The 16,639-nt window shown below is 44.9% G+C and overlaps 1 pseudogene; it reads right to left on the bottom strand.

The window, feature by feature from the left end:
- Positions 1-15,893: 15,893 nt before the first annotated feature.
- LOC126089936 (5S ribosomal RNA) lies at positions 15,894-16,011 on the bottom strand (annotated as a pseudogene).
- Positions 16,012-16,639: the final 628 nt, after the last annotated feature.

Below are 16,639 nucleotides of genomic sequence, written 5' to 3'. Positions count from 1 at the left end.
GTAGGGTGCCATGAAGTAGGGTGGTAGATGCCTTAAGACACCCTCTGTGGGCTGAGCTGTGAATAAAGTGATGTCGTGAAGAAGATATGATTACGTGGGAAAAACTTTGAAGAAATATACCATATTCATGCCTTTAATATAGTGGCCATTATATGACAAAATATTATTAAAATGTATTAAATGATGAATATCGCAAGATGTCGCTAATATCATACACACAGGTTAGATTTTCTATAACGAAAATCTCCATTACACCGGTGACACAATCTTTAGTCATCTATCAGTATATGAAGACCAAGACCATGCGGTCAAATAAAACGAGTTGTAATTTGAATATGCCAACTAGTATTAAAGATAATACAGAATATTTGGGAAGAGTCGTTTGGAAGATAAAACCAAGAATAAAATAAATACAGATAACTGGACTCTGACCACAATCTATTGGTTATGAACTGTAGATTAAAACTGAAGAAACTGCAAAAAGGTGGGAATTTAAGATGGGACCTGGATAAACTGACTAAACCAGAGGTTGTACAGAGTTTCAGGGAGAGCATAAGGGAACAATTGACAGGAATGGGGGAAAGTAATACAGTAGAAGAAGAATGGGTAGCTTTGAGAGATGAAGTAGTGAATGCAGCAGAGGATCTAGTAGGTAAAAAGACGAGGGCTAGTAGAAATCCTTGGGTAACAGAAGAAATATTGAATTTAATTGATGAAAAGAGAAAATATAAAAACGCAGTAAATGAAGCAGGCAAAAAGGAATACAAACGTCTCAAAAATGAGATCGACAGGAAGTGCAAAATGGCTAAGCAGGGATGGCTAGAGGACAAATGTAAGAATGTAGAGGCTTATCTCACTAGGGGTAAGATAGATACTGCCTACAGGAAAATTAAAGAGACATTTGGAGAAAAGAGAGCCCCTTGTATGAATATCAAGAGCTCAGATGGAAACCCAGTTCTAAGCAAAGAAGGGAAAGCAGAAAGGTGGAAGGAGTATATAGAGGGTCTATACAAGGGCGATGTACTTGAGGACAGTATTATGGAAATGGAAGAGGATGTAGATGAAGATAAATGGGAGATACGATACTGCGTGAAGAGTTTGACAGAGCACTGAAAGACCTGAGTCGAAACAAGGCCCCGGGAGTAGACAACATTCCATTGGAAGTACTGACAGCCTTGGGAGGGCCAGTCCTGACAAAACTCTATCATCTGGTGAGCAATATGTATGAGACAGGTGAAATACCTCAGACTTCAAGAAGAATATAATAATTCCAATCCCAAAGAAAGCAGGTGTTGACAGATGTGAAAATTACCGAACTATCAGTTTAATAAGTCACAGCTGCAAAATACTAACGCGAATTCTTTACAGACGAATGGAAAAACTGGTAGAAGCCGACCTCGGGGAAGATCAGTTTGGATTCCGTAGAAATGTTGGAACACGTGAGGCAATACTGACCCTACGACTTATCTTAGAAAATAGATTATGGGAAGGCAAACCCACGTTTCTAGCATTTGTAGACTTAGAGAAAGCTTTTGACAATGTTGACTGGAAAACTCTCTTTCAAATTCTGAAGGTGGCAGGGGTAAAATACAGGGAGCGTAAGGCTATTTACAATTTGTACAGAAAGCAGATGGCAGTTATAAGAGTCGAGGGGCATGAAAGGGAAGCAGCAGTTGGGAAGGGAGTGAGACAGGGTTGTAGCCTGTCCCCGATGTTATTCAATATGTATATTGAGCAAGCAGTAAAGGAAACAAAAGAAAAATTCGGAGTAGGTATTAAAATCCATGGAGAAGAAATGAAAACTTTGAGGTTCGCAGATGACATTGTAATTCTGTCAGAGACAGCAAAGGACTTGGAAGAGCAGTTGAACGGAATGGACAGTGTCTTGAAAGGAGGATATAAGATGAACATCAACAAAAGCAAAACGAGGATAATGGAATGTGGTCAAATTAAGTCGGGTGATGCTGAGGGAATTAGATTAGGAAATGAGACACTTAAAGTAGTAAAGGAGTTTTGCTATTTGGGGAGCAAAATAACTGATGATGGTCGAAGTAGAGAGGATATAAAATGTAGACTGGCAATGGCAAGGAAAGCGTTTCTGAAGAAGAGAAATTTGTTAACATCGACTATAGATTCAAGTGTCAGGAAGTCGTTTCTGAAAGTATTTGTATGGAGTGAAACATCTTGTAGTAACATCGGTAGAACACTATGTAGGAAATCAGCCTACATTGCACCATTTAGATTGCCATGTTGCCCAATAGTGCATATTATGCCGGTTTCAGTTACCGCTGTCGGTGAATGACGCTTCGTCGCTAAATAGAACGCGTGCAAAAAATCTGTCATCGTCCCGTATTTTCTCTAGTGCCCAATGGCAGAACTGTACACGACGTCAAAGTCGTCGCCATGCGACTCCTGGTGCATAGAAATATGGTACGGGTGCAATCGATGTTGATGTAGCATTCTCAACACCGACGTTTTTCAGATTCCCGATTCTCGTGCAATTTTCTGCTACTGATATGCGGATTAGCCGCGACAGCAGCTAAAACATCTACTTGAGCATCATCATTTATTGAAGGTCTTGGTTGACGTTTCACATGTGGCTGAACACTTCCTGTTTCCTTAAATAACGTAACTATCCGGCGAATGGTGCGGACACTTGGATGATGTCGTCCAGGATACCGAGCAACATACATAGCACACGCCCGTTGGGCATTTTGATCACAAGAGCCGTACATCAACAGGATATCGACCTTTTCCGCAATTGGTAAACGGACCATTTTAACACGGGTAATGTATCACGAAGCAAATACCGTCCGCACTGGCGGAATGTTACGTGATACCACGTACTTATACGTTTGTGACTATTACAGCACCATCTATCACAAAGCGAAAAAAGTTGTCCCACTGAAACATTCATATTTCTTTACGTACTACAGGAATATGTAGTAAAAAATGGGGATTCCTATTGAAAAAAAAAAAAACGCAGTTGATATCTGTTTGACCTATGGCAGCGCCATCTAGCGGGCCAACCATAGCGCCATCTGGTTTCCCCCTTCATGCTAGACAAGTTTCGTTCTTTGTAGTTTTTTCGTTTGACGCTTATTTTGAGATATATTTGGACCGGTCACGATCAACGGACCACCCTGTATATAAGATGATTCATTAGACGCACAGGATGTTCATTATCCAAATTCCAGTTTCAAAACTGCTCAGAACGATTCCAAATTTGAGTAGCATATTACTGCCGTAGGAAGTAACGTCATGCAAAAAAGAAAGAAAGAAACACACTGCGCACAGCTTTTTCTCAGTTCGCGTCCGAGACGGCCAACATGATTGTCTCGATTAAGCGATAGCACGCTGTTGGTGAAGCTTTTTTACAAGAACGGTGACTGTGCTTCAGCAGCCCTGTAGAAGTTTCGGACACTCAAGGGTATGAAAAAAGAAAAAGAATTGTTTCGATGTCTGCTAAGGCTGCGGAGAACATCATCGCAAAATCCGAAAAGCCAGGGTCTTCTGAAGTGCACTGTGACAGAGGGAGGCAGGCAGATGACTCGACGTCTGCCGAACACGTGGCCACAGAATTGCAGAAGGGGCCGTACGGTGAAGTGTGAACAAGCAATGCACGGGGAATTTCCGGAGCGTTGGACATCCCCGCTAGTATGATGCATAAAATCCTACGAAACATCGTGCGTTACTATCCATACAAAATCATCCATGTTCAGGAGTTCCTTCCAGTGGACCTGCCAGCAGGAGAAACGTTCACTCTGGAATTTCTTACTCTCATGGAAGTTTACAATGAATGGCCGTGGAACATCCTATGGACAGACGTAACCCATTTCCACCTCCAAGGACATGTCAGCAACTTGAACTGCAAAATTGGGCAACAGAAAATCCGCCAACACAACAGTCGGTACCACTTTATTCTGCGAAGGTGACTGTGTGTTGCGGGTTGATGACATCGTTTATCGTAGGGCCGTATTTTTTCGAGGACGTGAGTCCTCGGGTCCTGTTACCTGCATCGTCACTGGTAAACGCTATGAGAGTCTTCTGCGCACCAAGGCCATTCCAACCTTTCGACTGCGTGAATGTGTTGGTAGGGTAATTTTTAAGTAGGATGGCGCTCTTCCGCACATTGCACAGCTAGTGAAGCGGCTGCTGCAGAAGCATTCCGTAAATGCTCGAATTATCAGCCTCATTTCCCTACAAGCCTTGCCGTCGAGATCACCTGACCTTAATCCGCGCGACTTTTGGCTGTGAGGTTATCTGAAAGCAATGCTCCAATTACGAACGTAGCAGAACTGAAGGGACGCACTGGGCAAGGCATTCTGAACGTAACCACCGAGACACTACGATCTGTTGTGGAACATGTTTCTAGATTTCAAAATATGTCAGAAAAGGTGGACAGCAAACTGAACATGAATTGCGCCAGTCTTACAACAATTAGAACCCAGTGTAATTTTGTTTTTTTATACGGTTTGTTCATCCAGGAAAATTAAAAACCTATGACATTTTGCTATTTATGCAGTTTTTGGCCTCCAGACTTGCAAAAACCCATTTTTCACACTCGATGTGGTACGACCCTACCTTGGTTGATAGGCTTACCTACCTAATGGTGCCACAACTGTTGAGTACCGAACTTGTACAGTCATGCACATTGAACGGCACAAATGGTGTAATGTTCAACTCAAACCATAGCCCTATCACCGCGACTCATCTATCATTTGGACCCCATTTACGTTAGGAAGGTAACTTATTGGTAAAATTTTCGTTAATTTTTTTCCATGACGTTTCCCCCTTTGTCAATGATATGTTGTTCAACTTTGACTTCATTCTTACGTATGGTTCTCTTTATAAAGCGTTTTGAAAGTGGACTTTAATTGTGGGCAATCTGTATGACAATCCATTCACATAAGGCAACAACAAAGTAAAATATTGATGCACACAAGTGAAGCACAGATTCAATCACAAGAATTCAATACATAATCGTCTGTTAAAACCACTGAATGAGCAACCGTCATTCATACCTGTCCCTAGCTCGGTCGCGTTGGCACTCGCTTCCATCACATGACCCGATCCGTTCGCCCTCTCGCTGCACGAGCGCGACAAGCGACTTGAAAGGAATCTCTGGAGACGGTTAAATAGACAGTGACATGCGACACGCCACAAATTTCTGAGTTGATCCTAAATTCGCTATTGTTGTTAACAACGTGCACCATTAGGGAGAATATGTTAAGATAGAAATTGTAAGTGACTATTTGATGTAAATAGCGCAGTTCACGAAAAATTATCCAACTCTTTAGGAAGCCACACTGTCATAATATCTTCCTTTCTACGTTATTTTCATTTCACATAAACAAACAGTATGAGTGATGGTTTGTGTGTGTGTGTGTGTGTGTGTGTGTGTGTGTGTGTGTGTGTGTGTGTATGTGTGTGTGTGTGTGTGTGTGTGTGTGTGTGGTAAAGAAGACACAGTACTTGTAACTAGACAGACAAAAATACTATTTTCCAGCATTAGCACGTAAAAGAAACACAAGATTAATTTTGTCCGATTTTCCAACTGCAGTAAAACCACAAAAAGGTGACTGTATGGCAAGAGAGGCAAAACAACACTCACGCAAACATCGCTTAAAATACATATGTAATATTTGAACATGATGATGAGAATAAATTCTCGAAATGCATGGTGCTATGCATGAAAAAACTGTAACTTGTGCAGTTTTTTTATTATTATCAGCTGCAGGTTTAAAAAAATCCATCACGATGAATGAAATTAAGCTCTTGTTTCTTTTTGTCGTACTTCTGTATCTTACTTTCTGTTAAAATTTATCCCACTTCTGAGAATCACAGTATTCAACATAATAGTCCTCTCTACCTCCAATCATGGCAAGCTTACATACTCGACATTCAGCTCCTACTTTGAATCGATTTCAAAACTCACTTGCATGCAACTTGAAAAACACTGTCGACAATGCCCATCGAACATATTTCTCCAAATAGATTGTGTGGTATCGATGACAACGATGCCACGGAAGAGTTTCTCAAGTTGGCACTACGAGAGACACAGACGACAGCGCGCTCTAGCCGGTGCTGTCGAGATCTACGAGTTCCGCGACTGCTTCAGCCTTTTTTTCATCAGGTGCAGTCAGTCAAGACACTTCGCTTGAGCATCGCACCTACGTACAAAGTTATGTAATCGTTTGTCACCTTGTTTTTGCACCAGTAAACCACGTTCTTGCAGTACCGACTTGTATTAACTTTTACCTGTTCCTACCCACGCGCCGCCTCCCAGGCGGGATACAAAAGACTGGCACCGTGTTCGATGTACACTGAGGTAACAAAAGTCACGGGATACCTCCAAATATCGTGTCCGACCTCGTTTTGCCCGGCGCAGTGCAGCAACTCGACACACAATGGACTCAACAAGTCGTTGGATGTCCTTCAGAAATGTTGAGCCATGCTCACTCTATAGCCGTCCATAACCGTGGAAGTGTTGCCGGTGCAGGAGTTCGTGCATGAAGTGACGTCTCCATTATGTCCCATAAACGTTCGGTGGATGGCTGTATCATTCCCACGGATTGTCCAGAATGTTCTTCAAATCAATCGCGAACAATTGTGGCCCAGCGACTAGGCGCATTGTCATCCATAAAAATTCCATCATTTTTTGGGAATGTTAAGTCCACGAATGGTTGCAAATGGTCTCTAAGTAGCCGAACATAGCCATTTGCAGTCAATGATCCATTCAGTTTGAACCAAAGAACCCACAGCCCACACCATGATGGAGCCACCACCAGCTTGCACTGTGCCTTGTTGACAACTTGGCTCCATGGCCTCGTGGGATCTGCGCCACACTCGAAACCTGCCATCAGCTCTTAGTAACTGAACTTGGAGCTCATCTAACAAGGCCACAGTTTTTCCATCGCCTACGGTCCAACCGATATGGTTCGAGCCCAGGGAAGGCGCTGGAGGTGGAATGGAGTGTACCATGCGTCTGGCTTCTCCTACTACTCCGCCTTCAAAGTCTTTTAATTCCCCTCGTGCGGCCATAATCACGTTGGAAGCCCTTTCACGCGAGTCACCTGAGTAAAAACGACAGCTCCGCCAATGAACTGCTCTTCTATACCTTGTGTATGCGATACTACCGCCATATGTATATGTGCACATTGCTATTCCACGACTTTTGTCACCTGAGTGTATTACCCCAACGGCCGGGATGGCCGAGCGGTTCTAGGCGCTACAGTCTGGAACCGGTCGACCGCTACGGTCGCAGGTTCGAATCCTGCCTCGGGCATGGGTGTGTCTGATGTCCTTAGGTTAGTTAGGTTTAAGTAGTTCTAAGTTCTAGGGGACTGATGACCTCAGAAGTTCAGTCCCATAGTGCTCAGAGCCATTTGAACCATTGTATTACCCTGTATCACTGGAGTTGAGAACAGCTTGTTTGTTGTTGGCTGTTTTGTTTAGCTTAAGAGCGGAGATGTAGTCAGATGTAACTGATCATGTAGGGCCAGCTGAGGGTTTTGTGTGGTATCACTGACATGTGGCGCTTCCAATAGGCGAAGGCTTCTTCCCTTTGTTGGCTATATATAGGACTTTGCACTTCTGCATACAAAAAAGTTACATGATTTGACAGTTTCAGTTCAAGAGTGCAAATAAATTATAAAACACTAAACCAGTACTATTTCTTAACTCTTCTTAACTGCAAAGAGGCACATAATTAACATATAATTGGCAGTTGGCACTCCATGCCTCAACCGCAACAGAGTAATAATACAAGATAATAGTATCTTAATTTCTGTTTATGAATAAGTTTGGTGTAGAGGATTTAAACTGCCAGTGTTGCCAACTGCTTTGTCTTTCTGGTATCATGATGGCTCTGAGCACTATGGGACTTAACATCTGAGGTCATCAGTCCCCTAGAACTTCTGGTATCATGATTTTCCATATGTTGGCTACTGACGCGTTTCGCCCGTTCTAAGCATCATCAGACAATCTGGATAAAATAAAATTGGTATAAGTGTAAACTGCTATTAAAGATAATGATAAATAAATAAATTGAAAATAACAAGAGGAAGATGTACGCTGATTAGAGTACGGAACACAGGGCCACATTTGTGTTTGAGGGGGAGGTGACGGGTATAAATTTCAGTTCATAGAATATTGCACAATAACTGAGCTTACCGATAAAAATTCTTGTCAGTCGTAACCGACGCGTTGAATGTAATTAAGAGTCTCATGGAACTGGAAGGTAACAGCCAGACAGCCGCTGCAAATGCTTCATTACATCACCGATAAAATTCTTCCTACTCGCAACCGAGGCTTCAAACGTGATTAAGAGTCCGAAGAAACTGACAGGTAACAGGCAGACAGCCACTGCCAACACTTCAATAAATCATCTAGAAGCAACACGAAAATAGGTAATGACAGTAGGAAAAGGAAAGCTGCTAAAGCTTGCAAGGGGTACCTAACTTAGGCAAATAGGCATATTCAGAGAGCAAAATACACCCATATACTGGCTGGGCTAATACACCTTTGTAAAATGAATGGGCACAAATTGTTAGGTGGCTATTATTTCGCACCTTACAAGCACCCATCCACTTACTTTGTCGTGATCTACAAACACAATTAGGTATCATGTGGTAGGTTGTACGTCGTATATATGAATATATATAAGAAACTGACATTGTCACGTACGTCTTGTAAATCACTGTTAACGCTTATTGCATGAAAGGTGACGGAGTGTCTTTATTATAAAAACGGCGTAACGAATGATAGCCTATACTAGTAGAGGTTGGAACGCCGGTGGAGATGAAACGGCAGGCAGAACTCAAGCTCTGGGTGGAATGCCGGCACAGGTGTTGATCCTGTTAAAACACAGGAAGTATCTGGACGGACGTCGTGGCACCAGAGCTCTGGACCACAATAGGAACGGCCGGCCGCTATTGTAGTAGGGCCGGAAGGGTAATTGGGTACTTCCGAACTCTGCAAATCTTGGACGCAGGTGAGAGGAACGAAGGAGCAGCACCTCGGAAACCACGCAGGCTGGGTTATTTCCAAGGATTTTTACTCAGAAGCGTACCATTGTACGAGTATAGGTTTTTCCTCGCAAAATTTCCACGCTGGACGACAAAAGACTAAAATATGGTTGGTCGGCGTTCGGAAGAATCTGTAGAGAGGGAGAATACTCCGTGGTTTCGGTAATATGATTCGTTTTTGGAATTACGAGGGTGGGGAGCCGAGCCTTGCCTGGAGGCCAGCGGTGGAGAGACGAGGTCTGTTGTGAGCTCCCATGTGTGACGGTCGCTCGATATCACCTTTTGTTGGTATGGATGGACTTGCTGTCTTTGCTCTCCGAAGAATTTATAGTTAGAACAGTTAGACACTATGCTGTTGCAAAACTATACAATTCTGGACTTCATCTCCGGGTTGGAAGTCGTCGTTGAGTACGCAGCGTTCAGTAATTGAGAGCACTTCCTCTGCCTATACTTACGTTGAGACGTTATCTGAAGGTCATACTTGTGGCTGGGACTTCGCGTTTCTCGTCTGTAGAACACAGAGAGGAGAAATATACTATAATACTGTCTAATATACTATTAGTCAGAGGACAGCCTTCTGCCGTCCTAGCGTTTGAAAGAGTTTATTTGTCGCTGGAGATCTTCCATCGTCGCAGACGAGTACGAGAATCATCACTTCGACGCACTGGACGCAGTACATACGGTGATATCGCAAATTGCTTCGGCTTATTAGGGCTATAAAAGCTAAACAGCTGTGATCACGTTAGTTTATTTCCACTGAGGTTCACACCACCGTAGATCATCTTTGAAAGTAGTTTCTTCTAGTGTTTGGTACGTAGATGATGTCAGTCTTTTCGCGTTATTGATATTAGAGCGCGCAGTCATAATAAGGGGTAGAGTTGGGCAATCGATTAGTAATTTTACTTAGGAAATGTAAACTTTGTAATATAAAGGATTTTTTAAATCTACTATAAATATATAAGCAGGAACAACGTTTATCATTCAGTAGGATTAGTTGCCTTCATCATTCATTTATGTTTAGATTGTAATTTATAGAATTAAGAGATCCTAAGATCTGCTTCAGGGGGTAGTCAGACAGGGCCAAATCTTCATTTTAGCGTTTATTATTCTCCGTTGCGCACATTCATTTTACACCCGCCTGGAGTAGCATCTTGGAAAATAAGAATGAAGAAACAGCTGAAATTTTAGATAAAAATATCAAGCAACGAAGCCAGAAGCATCGCAAAACCGGAAATCTAACTGTAACGGTGATAGCTTACCCATGAAGGAATCGCCCCATGAACACACTTATAGTCTGTTTACAACACTGTGAGCACGCGCTATCATCGCGGCAACTAGATTGCCAAGCAAAATAATGAAAGGGAAGTTTCTATCGCTTACTACGCTTTCGCTGTTCACGTAGTAAAATTTCGGCATTGGGCATAATGTTTTAAGTTATTACTTCTGTACTACCAGCAGTACGTGCGACACATTTTGTAGACAGTGTCCACATATAGGACAGAACGTACTTGCAGAATTGTATCATTATACGAGACATAGTTTAGGAAATGTGATATGGCCTCATTAACCCGGAGATAAGTGAAAAATTAGGGTTTTGCATCTCCAGCTATTACGTTGTTACATGCTTAACGCCGAATATTTAACCCATTAACCAACTGGTAAAGTAATCAGACATTTGAAGCTGTTTTAGCCGGCCGGTGTGACCGAGCGGTTCTAGGCGCTTCAGTCTGGACCCGCGCGACCGCTACGGTCGCAGGTTCGAATCCTGCCTCGGGCATGGATGTGTGTGATGTCCTTAGGTTAGTTAGGTATAAGTAGTTCTAAGTTCTAGGGGACCGATGACCTCAGATGTTAAGTCCCATAGTGCTCAGTGCCATTTGAACCAATTTTTTTGAAGCTGTTTTATACATGGGAATTCGATTCTTTAAAGAATCAGGAATGCGACTGGAGTTACTAGTTCTGATTAATCAAAAAATAATTCGAAACAAAGATGAGTAAATATCATTAACTTCTGCTAAAAGCCTATATTTATCCGTAGTTCACTGGCTGGGGAGAAAACTTGCCTTCATTTGGATCTCTGCAAGGTACGCCGCTCTGTCACATTAACGACACCACCTGTCAAAAGCCCGAAAAACCTCCTTTTGCAGCGGGGACAGCTGCGAGATGTGCAAGAAGAGAGTGCGTGAGGTTCTGGAAGGTAACGACAGGGATGTGCAGCCATGCTGACTCCAGTGCCGTGTCCAGCTGCGCTAGTTCACTGGTTGAGAATTCACATGGCGATCAGCATTATCGAGATGGTCCCACAAATTACCGATTGGCTTCAAATCCCGTGAGTTTGGTGGCTAGGGGAGTACAGTAAAATCATGCTGGTGCCGTTCGAACCACGCATGTACACTGCGAGTCGTTTAACACGTTGCATTGTTCTACTGGAAGGTGCCATAGCGCCGAGGAAAACTAATTGCATGTAAGGATGGACATGGCCCCCAGGGACAGACGCATACTTGCGTTTATCCATTGTGCCTTCCAGAATGACGAAATCACCCAGGGGCTGCCACGAAAACATTACCCATAGCATAACGCTTCCTTCTCCGACCTGCACTCTTCCGATGATTGTTGCAGAGTGTTTGCTTTCAGTCCGAAGGAGCATGACACATGATCTATCTGAAAAGGCCGCCTGAAACGCAGTGAAAGTCCAGTTGCAATATTGACCGAAAAATTCCAGTCTTCGTCGCCAATGTACAGCAGTCAACATGGGTGCCTGTTGTGGAGGGCCATTGCTACAACATGCGCTGCATGTTCGTTGAGACGACACCGTTGGTTGCCCCTTGGTTCATCTAGCTAGCTAGTTGCACAACAAAATGGTTGAAATGGCTCTAAGCACTGTGGGACTTAACATCTGAGGTCATCAGTCCCCTGCACTTAGAACTACTTAAATCTAACTAACCTAAGGGCATCACACACATCCATGCCCGAGGCAGGATTCCAACCTGCGACCGTAGCAGCAGCGCAGTTCCGGACTGAAGTGCCTAGAACCGCTCTTCCACAGCGACCGGCGTTGCACAACAGTTGCACCCGTCTATTCGTCGGTACACATCTCCGGAGCCGTCGTTCAAACTGTCATCTATTGCCCGTGGTTCACCGTAGCAGCCTCGGGGCCGTTTCTGGATAGCGCCATTTTGGCATCCACGGTATACTTCAACCACAGCGGCAAGCGAACAGTTTACAAGCTTGCCTTTTTCGGCAATGCTTCCACTCTTGGCCAGAAAGCCAATGATCATGCCCCTTTGGACGTCAGATAAACCGCTCCTTCCCCGCTATATGCAACGAATACACTGTTTTCCACGTCCCTGCAATGAGCTTTATATACCCTCCACTGCTGGTGCTGCCACCTGCCGTCTGTGAATGATTATTGCTCGTTAGCGTCGAACATAGACAGTGGTCAACTTAATGTGACTGGACCGTGTAGTAGTAAACAAAATGGTCCTTCAAAATTTCTGTGTTTACTTGGTACCTTTGACCTTGACGTAACACACGTATTCGCTGCTCTAGCACATTTTATGCTCCATCGGAGAGACGGCCCTACGTGTGTATGGCGTGAAACGTTTGAAAGCAAAAAGCTTGCAACAATCGTCGGTCGAGTCAGTCAGGTCCAGGCTGGAGGAACGTTTTCGTGGGTGATGTCGTCGTACTTGAAGACACAATTGATCAATACATGTATACATCTATCCTTGGGGGCTCTGTACATCCCTACATGCAGTTTGTTTTATCTCTGCAAGATGCCATCTACCAGCTGGACAGTGCAACGTGTCACACAGCTCGCAGTGCTCGTGTGTGGATGAGTTGACAGTACTCCCCAGGCTACTAAAGTCTCCGAATTTGAACCATTCGAAATATGTGGGACCACCTCGACCGGGCTGTCCCCACCGTAGCTCCTCAGCTGAGAAACCTGGCGCAACTGGGTACGGCACTAGAATCGGCACGACTTCACATCCCTGTCGGTACGTTCCAGAATCTTCCTTCCTGGGCGTCGTTATTAAGGCTTTGACAGGTGGTCACATCAATGTAACTGGACAATGTAATGAGCAAATTACATGGTTGAATTTGTAGGTGATATAGGTATACACAGATGAGAAATTCTTGCACACAGAGCTCTCGCCTCTGGCAGAAACAATGGCTCTTATCCGGCTGAGCATTGAATCAAATTGAGCTCGAATGAGAAATGAAGCTACGACATTCCATGCTGCTTCAGCTCCATGCTTCGTCAATCGTAATGGATGACGTGTAGTGCCAAGACAGTCCATCAGCAACCCATGGAAAGATGTCTTCAGTGGGTAAGAGGTCTGACGAACTTGTTGGCCGGGGTAACAAACTCTATATCGAGGTAGAGTATGACAACAAAGGCAACAGATCCTGTGTACCTCAATGATGTTACGCTCGTAATCATTTGAAAACGCCTTGATGCCTGAAAACGCTCGTGGAATTTGAAAATTAAATTGCAACTGGTGCTGCTGCTTGCTTCCAAGTAATTACTACCATTTCGGACTCTCACCATCACGTTTAACGTACTGGACTGTCTGGGAGCCTTACCAGGCGGGATTAATAGAGGAGACAGAGAAGTTCCAATTAACAGCAGCACTTTTCGTCATGGTGTCGGTTAGTAAACGGGAGAACGTTCCTGACAAGCTCATCCGGTTCCAAAGGCCCGCTACAAGAAGAGCTTTCTGCATAAAGTAGAGGTTTGCATAAAGTAGAGATTTTGAGATACCTCGCACATAGCAACGTCCTTACAGTGCGTTCGAGCAAATTTCGCTTCTGGTCTCGTCTCCACATTGAGAGGGACTTGCTGAGTTCTGTGCACAGGGAAGTCTACAACCAGCCGCAGATCAACATTTAGCTTCCGAGCCACAGCACGTTACGAGCGGGCGGTATTTTCTGGTACGGCGTCACGGCACCAAAGACGTAGGAGTTCCCCCTTCGGTTGGCTCTCCCTGCACTCCTCCTGCAAGCCATTTCCCCTCTAACAATAACACCGCCGTTGCAGCACTCCCTTTCCACCGTGATGTTTTATTAATGTAATGACGCTGAGCGCTGAAAAAACCGCGGACAGCGCGGAGCTGCAATTAGAAGCGTGTGCTGCGGACGACAAAGGCGCGGCCGACCACAGAAGCCGCCGCCGCCGCCTCCGCCAGCCGCCACGGTTTTTATACGACGGCCGTCCCGCCCCCGCCCGAGTCGGTCGCCGAGATATGTAAATCCCGGGGAATTGCTTTAGTGGCGCGGCCGCTCGCTGTAAACCATTCTTGCGCGAACCGTAAAAGGCGCTGGGGTGTTTATGAGGAGCGCTTTTGTGGCCGCCCTGGACTATAATAACTGCGCCGCTACCCGGCGGACTTTACGATTAACAGGTGCGCCATCGGCAGCGACGTGTAGGCAGTCCCACCGAGCTTGGGGCGAGGTACTCGCGTCTGCTGCGGGAGACACGACTTACACCGACCGTCCAAGACTCTGCCCACGGGCGTATCTAGGATCCGTGGACCTCCACGCTGAACCTGTGGTGCGGGCCCTACCAGCAGAAATTTGTGATAGTTAAACTGCGAAAAACTAGCATTTTAGACTAATTTTTGAATGAAGAGGCCGTATAACGCAGGATGTAAGGTTTTGAATGGTGTCTGTTCTCGGATCTTCCGTTTCCTCGCCACAGTAATTATTTTTATAATTATCTGCCGCGCGGGATTAGCCGAGCGGTCTAAGGCGCTGCAGTCATGGACTGTGCGGCTGGTGCCGGCGGAGGTTCGAGACCTCCCTCGGGCATGGGTGTGTGTGTGTTTGTCCTTAGGATAATTTAGGTTAAGTAGTGTGTAGGCTTAGGGACTGACGACCTTATCAGTTAAGTCCCATAAGATTTCACACACATTTGAACATATAATTATCTCTGAGATATCTAACTAGCCAGGTTCTTTACGCATCGATTCTGGTACGTTTGTAAACACTCTGCGTAACCATTGCATCAGAAACTTGGTGGTTCTTGGGCAGTTGGCTCTCAGCCAATTACAGGCCTTGGCGGCAGAGTTTGCCATAAGCTTCTTCTTTAAGGAGGAAGTCAACCAGCGAATGGACTTGAGTGAACAACACTTGGTACGATAACACGTGATTTCTATTAGAACCGTATTAGAAGGAATAGGGTGTTCTAAAAACGCTGCAGTCATGGACTGTGCGGCCGGTCCCGGCGGAGATTCGAGTCCTCCCTCGGGCATGGGTATGTGTGTTTGTCCTTAGGATAATTTAGGTTAAGTAGTGTGTAGGGCTAGGGACTGATGACCTTAGCAGTTAAGCCCCATAAGATTTCACACACATTTGAACATATAATTATCTCTGAGATATCTAACTAGCCAGGTTCTTTACGTATCGACTCTGGTACGTTTGTAAACACTCTGTGTAACCACTGCATCAGAAACTTGGTGGTTCTTGGGCAGTTGGCTCTCATCCAACCTGCCTTGGCGGCACAGTTCGCCATAAGCTTCTTATTTAAGGAGGAAGTCAGCCAGCGAATGCACTTGAGTGAACAACACTTGGAGTGATAACACGTGATTTCTACTAGAGCCGTATTAGAAGGAATAGGGTGATCGAATTTTAATTTTTAGTCGATGGAGAACAACTCAAAAAAGCACTCCGTCTTCAGGCCACGAGTGGCCTACCGGGACCATCCGACCGCCGTGCCATCCTCGGTGGAGGATGCGGATAGAGGGGCGTGGGGTCAGCACACCGCTCTCCCGGTCGTTACGGTGGTATTCTTGACCGAAACCGCAACTATTCGGTCGAGTAGCTCCTCAATTGGCATCACCAGGCTGAGTGCACCCCGAAAAATGGCAACAGCGCATGGCGGCCTGGATGGTCACCCATCCAAGTGCCGTCCACGCTCGACAGCGCTTAACTTCGGTGATCTCACGGGAACCGGCGTATCCACTGCGGCAAGGCCGTTGCCGATGGAGAGTCATGATTCTGAATAATTTGTCCGGTGCACTAGGTAATCGTTAAGACGCTCCCAAGTTATTTTGTTGCGCTAAATTCTATGCAGCCGCTTGAGGTAAGTAACGTCGCAACTTCGTATTCTTCTGCACTCCGATGTACTGTGAGGTGGTGAAAGTCATTGCATACCTCCTAATATTTTGTCGGATCTCCTTTAGCCAGACGTTGCGTATCGGCTCGATGTGGCATCGACTGAACAAGTCGTTCGAAATCCTTGCAGCAACATTAAGCCTCTATTGCCTGTAGCGAAAGTGTTGCCAGTGAAGGAGGGTGTGCACGAATCCATCTATCGTTTATGTCTCATAAATGTTCGATGTGACTCATGTCAGGCGATCTGGCTGTCTAGCCATTTGCTCGAATTGTTCATAACGTTCTTCAAACCAGTCACAAACAAGTGTAGTCCGGAGACATGGGGCATTGTCATCCACAAAAATTCCATCGTTATTTGGGAACATGAAGCCCATGAATGGCTGCTAATGGTTTCTAGGTAGCTGAACATTACCATTTCTGGTCAATAATCGGTTTAGTTAGACCAGAAGACCCAGTCGATTCCGTGCAAACATAACCCACACCATTACGGAACC

The sequence above is a fragment of the Schistocerca cancellata genome, chromosome 6 (assembly GCF_023864275.1).
Source record: "Schistocerca cancellata isolate TAMUIC-IGC-003103 chromosome 6, iqSchCanc2.1, whole genome shotgun sequence".
Classification (NCBI taxonomy): Eukaryota; Metazoa; Arthropoda; class Insecta; order Orthoptera; family Acrididae; genus Schistocerca; species Schistocerca cancellata.
Note: the sequence above shows the minus strand (reverse complement) of the source record. Positions and strands in the feature narration are given on the sequence as shown.